General features: G+C 42.9%; 1 long non-coding RNA gene across 1 annotated transcript; it reads right to left on the bottom strand.

Moving 5' to 3' along the window:
• Positions 1-2808: 2808 nt before the first annotated feature.
• LOC142764856 (uncharacterized) lies at positions 2809-7660 on the bottom strand. Its single transcript, XR_012883929.1, has 4 exons — positions 7612-7660; positions 6216-6302; positions 4174-4221; positions 2809-2856 (listed from the first exon to the last, which is right to left on the bottom strand). It is a non-coding gene; the product is annotated as an uncharacterized LOC142764856 (long non-coding RNA).
• Positions 7661-8396: the final 736 nt, after the last annotated feature.

The raw sequence follows: 8396 nt of genomic DNA, 5'->3' as shown, positions 1-8396 counted from the left end.
GTGACTGATATTTATCTGCTCGTTCTCGATGCGGAGGCGGGAGACTTCTCGGGCTTTGTTGGTGCGGTGAAGGTAGATGGTGACGTCGAGGGATTTTTCGTCAGTGACGTTGGGCAGCCTCGCGTCATGTGTTGTTGCCGGGTACCTTCCGTAGACCAACTTGAAGACTGTCATCTGCATCGTCTCCAGTTCGGTCATAATGTATGCGGTGGTCATGTATGGAAGGACGGCGTCTCACGTTTTGTGTTCGACATCGAGGTACATGACCAGCACGTCGGTTGTGGTCTTATTTAGACGCTCGGTGAGGCCATCGGTTTGTGGCTGGTATATGGTTGTGTGGTATGGCTGCCATGTTGTTGGATTGACTGGCCGTATTTCTGAATTTTCCGAGTCAGCTTATCTCTAAACGCCATAGCTCTGTCGTTGATGAGAACCTCTGGTGCGCCATGTTGAAGGACAACGTTCCCAATGACGAACTTGGCTACAATGGCAGCACTGCCTTTGGCAGAGCTCTTAATTCGGCGTAGCGCGTGAAGTAGTCAGAGGCTACGACGATCCATTTATTTTCGCAAGTAGAGGTTGGAAACAACTCCAGAAGGTCCATCACACTTTGTTGTAATGGTTGTCGAGAAACGTCGCTTTCTGACGGAAGCATGCTGTTTCCATAAGTGGTGTCTCCCGTCGCTGACAGTCTCGGCACGTCCTCACGTGGCGAGCTTCGTCCGCGCCCACACGCGGCTAGTAGTACTTGTGAACTACACGTGGCACCATTATTCGTTTAGTCATCAATTATCACAGTTTTTGTTGTGCAAAAACGCTTATGTGAGGATCATTGAACGTTCTAAGAAGTCGGGGGCACCCACGCTGAAAAGAGAAATGGGGTAACTTTTGCACATTAATAATAATCACAAAACTCAGCATTTCACGAAATGTTCAACGAAAGTTATTTCGTGGTGCAGTAATATATTACGGTTGACGGTACTCAACAAAAGCAATCACATACAGTTCCGCCACTTTTACTGGCGAACTAATGCCTTAGAATGACTTGTAGGTTGAATGGTAACAATGTGATGATTTTATTTATGCTGATGCTTAACGTTTCTTTCACGGAACTTTAGTTGCATTGTGTACACTTAGATGAATTCATCGTGCTGTAACAGAATGATATATGTGTAGGAGTGCCTAGGCTTGTCACCGTGTTCCTATTACCCTCCCGTATTTTTACTATTCGCCCGAGCTGCCAGAGCGCCAGAACTTCAGGGTCGCTCTTCGTCATCACACACGACCATCACAGCGAGTGCAGGAAGCTACTGACAATGTGGCTGGTGGGTGATGCCTCGTACATCGCAGTGGTTGGTCCGAATCACTTCGCTACGTCGTTTGCGGGTCTGCTATAGGTGTCTCGGCTAAGTGCCACTTGTTACATTTCGGTGGTCTTTATCAGCCAAAATGCAAATTGATGGGCGCTGTAACACCCGCTTCTGCTGGTCTGATCTGGCTTTCTCGAGCACGTACCAGCTGGCATTGGATGGCCAGTGGAGATGCTTGAACAGCATTCCAGAATGCATCGCTGGTGCGAAAGTCACTCGGCGCATTTTTCAGGTGGTTAAGATATTTCGTAGACATCTTCGTGCTTGTGGGAAGTCTGCCCCTCCCTCTTCTAGCGCCACACATGCTGACAGGCTGAAGTGCTAGAAACCACTTTATCAACCGCGCATCAGCAATGTTCTCTGAAAGACCCCCTGAGTATATCAAGACGATATAGGTACGTCACCACTGTATATAGTGACTTGCTTCGTGAAAGCGTCATCGGCATCACCTTGACGTATAGAAGTACTCTGGATCAGTGAACTATGCACCTGTAAAGACTGGCTTTTGACGGTCAGAGCGGTAGGTGGACACAAACTTGAACGACAAATTTACCGGTGAGACATTTCGCTTTTACCAGGCACAGGCAGATTTTCAAGAACAAGAATCATGGAAAACTAAAAACTATAATCAGTATATTTTTCAAGAGCACCATGAATATTCCCCAAATGAAAAGCCTTGGACAATCGCCCTGTGTAAATAACACCTGTGAATGAAAGAAAAGCACTAAAAAACGAGCAAGAATTAGAATTTAGAATGGCCAATGGACAAAAAACATTGAGAAATTGTAAGCCATCTACGTCTTTTTTTGCCAGAGTCAGTTCTCGTCATTATTTTGTGCGCAAGGAAACCGGCGTTGTGTTTTGGATAATTGTAGGACCCGACACTTTAGGATCCCACCCTATGCAGTTGATACCTTCTCCCAGCATACACAACAACAGCGCAACCACAACAGCGCTTATCGAGGAGCCCTCTAGTAAGCTGCACTGCCTTTTCAAAATTGCACCTTCAGTGCAAGCCGTGCTGAATCTTGAAGCTCGCCTCAGTGTATTCGCTTGATTATTTAGGCCATTGTATCTTGTGCGTACTGTTTCTTTAGGTTTGTAGTGGTGGTGGTAGTAGTAGTAGTAGTAGTAGTAGTAGTAGTGGTAGTAACTCCTAATGTTGACCTAAATTGCGTTTGTGTTTATTTTCCGACAAGGTTGCGAAGATACCAGGATAAAAAGTTACACTGAGCAACTTGAGAGCAACCTGGCTCCCTCATACCTCATACATGGAATATAAAAGTAGTAACAATAGGTAAAACAATATGAAATTACACACAATTGCCTGAGCAATTCGAACACACTACGCAAGAAGTAACGTTTGACAAGCCACAGTCACTCTACCCTGGCTCACATCTTAGTTAGTTTCTCTTGCCACCAAGTTTCAAACACTTAACCCACTTGGACCAGCCACAGGACTCGGCGATATTGCTTGCGGCGAAGACTGAAAGGCGCACAACACGGCAACCTCGAGTGAGATTCCCAACCACACACATAATCATCACTGCCTGTTTTTAGCGAGTAGTATTTGCATGGTTCAGGTAATATTACGTATTGCCAATAATTTATAAGATGCATTCCAATGGCAGGTTGCAGCTAGCCAAGCACTTCATATCCGAGAACCGTCTATAGTCTGCATGTAAACTGTACGAACAGTTCTGTTGCCACTGAATCCTTAGCTGGTGGGACTTTTGTGCTATATACTGTTGCGCTGAATGTTGAACTGTCGTTGTTGAAAGTGCATTGAGCCTGCCTAGATGACTAAACAAAATGCAGCCGCTGCAAGTGGGATTTGATTCCTTGGCCTTTGGGTAGCAGTTGAGCGCTATAACCACTACACCAGCGCGGCAGGACATGTAACAGGATGGCTGTTGGCTTTCTCCGTACCTTGCCGTTGATCCTGATGACACCCGCACAAGCCTGGTGCTTTAAATATTCTTAGTGTCCGAGCTCACTCGCATTCGGGAAGAGGAGAATTAGGGTCAACTACTGCTGGACATCATCAGCTGTACATAATCTGGCTAGACCGATGCATCCGTCCGTAACTTCGTGTTGCAAAAGGGCCTCCTAAAGCACCGTAGTTTCTGACCTGGCGGAACTGACTTTCTTATTGGCGTGCTTAAGATTTTACGGCACAGTATCGTCAGTGAACATTACACAGTGCATGCACTCAGAACAAACAATACCCGGACTTCTGTCTTTTAGGCTTCATGTAAATGTGATATCCGTTGCCAGCATTGAGCCGGTGGCTTTCAAGTTAGTGACAAAGACTATCTCTCCTATGATTGCGCATACGAGAAAACGTCACGTGGGAGTAGCTTCTGCTGCTCTAACGCTGCCTTTTGTTTCCCGCTAAGATGTCATAGACAACTTCAAGACAGGGATTCCCGCAGAGATATTTGTTGTGTTGCTTAGTTGTAGTTCATGCATCTAGTGCGGTAGCAGAAATGGATGATTCTGAAGCTGCAAATGGTCATACTCGTTATTACCAGTGACCAGTGCAACTGTTCCTCATTGCAATGTGCGTACATTCTTCATTTATGTCAGTCTTGTGGTAAGTAATGACAAATCAAAATTACAATGATTTGTCTTATAGAATAAGACTGAAGGGGCTAATAAATAATTTAAGCTATAAAATAGTCATGATGGCAAGCACTAACAGTACACAGCACCGGCCAAAGTTTTCACGACGTGCTTGTGTCACCGTACCCTGCCCAGCATCGTGTTTTGATTCACTCGCCATCATATATAAAGCACTCACCCCACTCGGGCCAGAAGTCCAAGTGGCAGGGGTTAATGGTGGTGGAGACTGAAAAGAATATAGCATATGAACATAGTCCCTGCAGTATGTTTACTTTAGCAATAATCAATATTGTGTTATATTCATATTTTACAAAAGACAAATTTCTTTTATTTATTTTAGTTATATTTTACAAAATACACATTTTTTATATATTGCAAAGGACACAGAAGACAGAAATCTCTGAATCACATGTTCAGCAACGACTCATCCTGCATGTATAAAACATAAAGATATCTTTGCGTTCATTGAATGCTTAGCCATTGCCACATTGGCCAGATTACGTGCCCCGTACCTTAAAGTTTATAAAGTGTAATAAGCTTGCCTGCGCGACATTACCCTAAAGGCTGTAAGTTATAGCGTCTGCCCTGCGTGAAATGTTTTTATCGTTGACTAAATTGGAGTGATTTTGCACATGAGATGCGTAGTTCGTATTATTTATGAGCTGCAAGCAGTCAGTCTTGATTCGAATTAGGTGTTTCTTTTTTACCTGAAGGGTTAATGTGATCATCATTTGTAATAAATCTACCAATCATGATGACGCGTTATATGCATTTGAGCGTTTGTGTGCTGGCAGCAGTATGAAACCGTAGGACTTACGGTACACCTATTGGTTGTTCTGGTGCTCATCCGATGAATGAAAGCATAAGCATTAATAAATGAAGGGTTCAAACTTTGAGAACAAGTCAAATTTTTTGAGTTAAAGTAACACTGGTGGTACCAAGTATTGACCAGCACGCTCGTCGGTCGTCGGTAAAGAGATGACCGGTAACTGTTTTGAGTGTATGTATGCGTGACTGAGCCCTATAGTGTTAACTCTGGCTCTTGGGTGTGCTCTGCAACAGTCTTTACTACTCGAATTGGGAGCGTAATAACAATTATGTTTCTCTCTAGCACGCCCTGCACTGGGCGGTAATACACCTGCGACGGATTTCAACCTGGGGGTCTCTGCGTCGCCAAAACAGACAGAGGATCGTAGCATCGGGTTTTCTAATTTGCACTAAGTAGAGGTGTAAGTAGGAAGAAAGAATGTCAAGTGAAGAGAAATGTACACTAAGAGAAAAAAAAATAAGAAGAAGGGGGATACTATAGCTTATTTCATATCTACCACGCAATAGGTTCAACAAGGACACATTCGAGTTTCAGTTCGAATAGGGGTCATCTTCAACATTGACTGTTCCCGACAAGTGTCTCTCGCCAAGTCCGGCAAATGGAGCAGCTATCAGCAGTTTCTGCGCACTGCAGGTAGATACAGAGAACACGCTCCATTGTTTCTTCGCTGCCTCAATGATCGCAAGCAGCAGTGTATTTTAAGACAATTCGGAAGACAAAACGTTTTAGGTAAAAGCTACAGCAAGTGACAGTCGGCCAATAAGTGTTGCGTCGAGTACAAATTCCAGTCGTGTACCCACCACCAAGCTATCGATTCTTGTGCTTTATGTCACCTGCCCACAGATTTTATACAACTGCTATATCGCGTAAATATTAGCAGTAGCTTATGAAATATAGCGTGGCAAAAGATTTAAATACGAACAAGAAGCACAATAACAAACTCTCGTCACACAATTTAAATTGCGGAATTTGTGTGTCGTTTTATGTTTTCCACCTACTGAATAGGGCGCACCAGTATTTATAACCTGCATTGTCACATGCAACGTAAGAAGCGAGAACTTCAATCAAAGATCTTCTTGCTTCGACAATAATCTTGACTCAGATTTCACATGATGCTGTGTTGTAATCGTCGGTGTAGTATTTTGTGTTTTTATTATTTAGGAGACATCCCGGTATTTTTATGCAATAAGTTTTGCCGTTTTCACTGGCCACTTTGCATTCATTGCCGTTTTATGAATGTAATAATTTAGTACTGGCCAAACACAATAAGTCATATATTGTCATTTCTTGCGCACCGTGATCTGACGTTATTAGCATGGTCTGTCTCACCTACGAGAGAAGCTTATATCGCAACAATTGTGATGGCCTTATGTGAATGAAGATATACTTACCCATGGTGGAATAAGATTGCCGTCTGCGGGGCTCCGGGGCGACCCAGACTGAAAAGAGTATTGCGGTACAAATGCATCATACTGGAACTAAAATGCACGCAACCACATAGCTCAGCAACATATATTTTTTCGAAGAGTATTTAAATGTTAGCTCGAGCAATGGTCCAGCTGCCATGAATTTGCAGGAGTTAAACTGCAGAAACTCTTCGTAATTAGCTCACCCTTACCTAACCGGAAAATATTTGCTGTGTAACCAAACAGATTACGTACAGTTTTACGAATAAATTATTTAGGAGCGATCATTTTGCGTAAGTGTCTATTGCGGTCTTCTAAGTCGAGAAACAACTTGTACAACTCTTAGCTAGTACTAGCCAGGTAATAATGTCAGAATTCAGCTTTAAAAGCCAAGCTTGCAATGTCCTATAATAGATGGGCACTCCATTGCTCAGACTGTTGCTCGCAGGTTGTGTCGTCATAATGTGCGTCAGTACAATTTTATGGTATGAACAACTGGACCTGGTAGCCGCTTTATATTAATGTAACCATACAAATCTAAGTGAGGTAAAGTGAAGACAATGGCTAGATATAATTAGTAATCTGAAATGTAGACTAAATTTAATGTGGTGACGTTATTTTCATGTTCCTGCACGAGCTTGACTTACGTCACATATATTTGTGGTGTATATAGAAGGGTCTCCACGATTATTTCTTGCTAAATCTTACTGACGATTTGTATTTACTGACAACGGGTAGTTTCATACCAGGGTTCACAAACTTTCAGTCAACTGATGTGGTGAAAATATGAAGAAAATCACTTTCCGTTGCTAAAGAAATTAGTATACCTTATGAGTGTGAAACGTTCCTTCAAATATCCTGCTGTGACCGTAACTCCCTGGATGAAGCTTGCGAGGTTCAGTCACCAAGCGAGCATATCTGCTCGTACTCACAACTGCAGTAAAGTTGACGGCATATTTTTACCTTGCCCGGTCGTCTTGCCTGTGTTTCTGTCGTATACTAATCTGAATTGGGATTTTTCTGCAACGTCAGTCGTCATAATATTCAACCGCAATTCATTTGTTTCATAAGATACTGGACAATCGTAATTCTCCTTATGAACTTCAATCACGCTTGTTATGTGCACTTGTCCGTGAGGCCATGTGAGTACGTTTTATGCTTAGTATCAGGCAGAAGTGATCTTGTAAGCTCTTCGAATATAAAAACTAACGTATTTTCCCCAACTTACAGCACCAAATTGAGTAGAGACTTCAACAAAATAAGTAGGACTCGAAGCACGAACAGGACACGCAAGAAGTTAAGAAATGCTTGGTGTGTCTTTATTGCCTTTTTCTGTCTCGCATGATGTTTTGATTGATTTGTCGGCATAAAAAACACTTACCCCACTTGGACTATCCGGGGATCTTGCGGGGCTTAATGGCGGGGGAGACTGAAAAAAAGTAAGCATCTCAAGATTTCAAGGGCTCAATTTTCTTTGGTAGCCACAATACTTAAAAGCACTCTCAAAGAGCAAAGCCAAAGATAGGATGATAGAAGTTATTCGGAGTAAATGCAATGATTCTGCGAATGAAAAGTGTATAAAGGAATAACTGTCAGGGGCACGAACTGAACCTGAGACCTTAGAATATGTAGGTTATATTTCTGCACGTTAAAGAACGGTTCATGCTTAGAGCACAAATAGTAAAGACAATCTGTCACCAGTGAACCCTTAGTCAGGAAAATTTGGATGATGCTGTTGAACAGCAGATTGAAGTTGCAAAACTGCAATGAGCTTTTATTTTTATGATTCACAATATTTTAGTATTTTCACAACGCGACGTGGTATTTGTAATATTTTATGGACTGCAAACACCAGTTATTTGCTATGAGTGAGCGGTTTCTGAACCATTGAGAAGGGATGACCATTTCTCTTCAGTGGTCACTTTTGATGATGCCTTGCATGTCTGCAGGTGTTTTCGCGCCGCTGACAGAAGCGAAAACGCTGAGGTGATGTGTAATGGCGACTTCACCTTCGATAGCACTCAATGAGAGGTAATAAATTTACGAATTTACTAATAGCGCTATGTTTTCCTAGAGCAGACGTCGACTGCTCTTTATTACAGAGGACAGAGTCTGCATGATGCGGACAGAGCGTAGAGCAAGGGCCGCAACGCGAATTGGGGGAGG

The sequence above is a fragment of the Rhipicephalus microplus genome, chromosome 6 (genome assembly GCF_043290135.1).
Source record: "Rhipicephalus microplus isolate Deutch F79 chromosome 6, USDA_Rmic, whole genome shotgun sequence".
In the NCBI taxonomy this organism is placed as follows: domain Eukaryota; kingdom Metazoa; phylum Arthropoda; class Arachnida; order Ixodida; family Ixodidae; genus Rhipicephalus; species Rhipicephalus microplus.
This window is presented reverse-complemented; position numbering and strand designations above follow the sequence as displayed.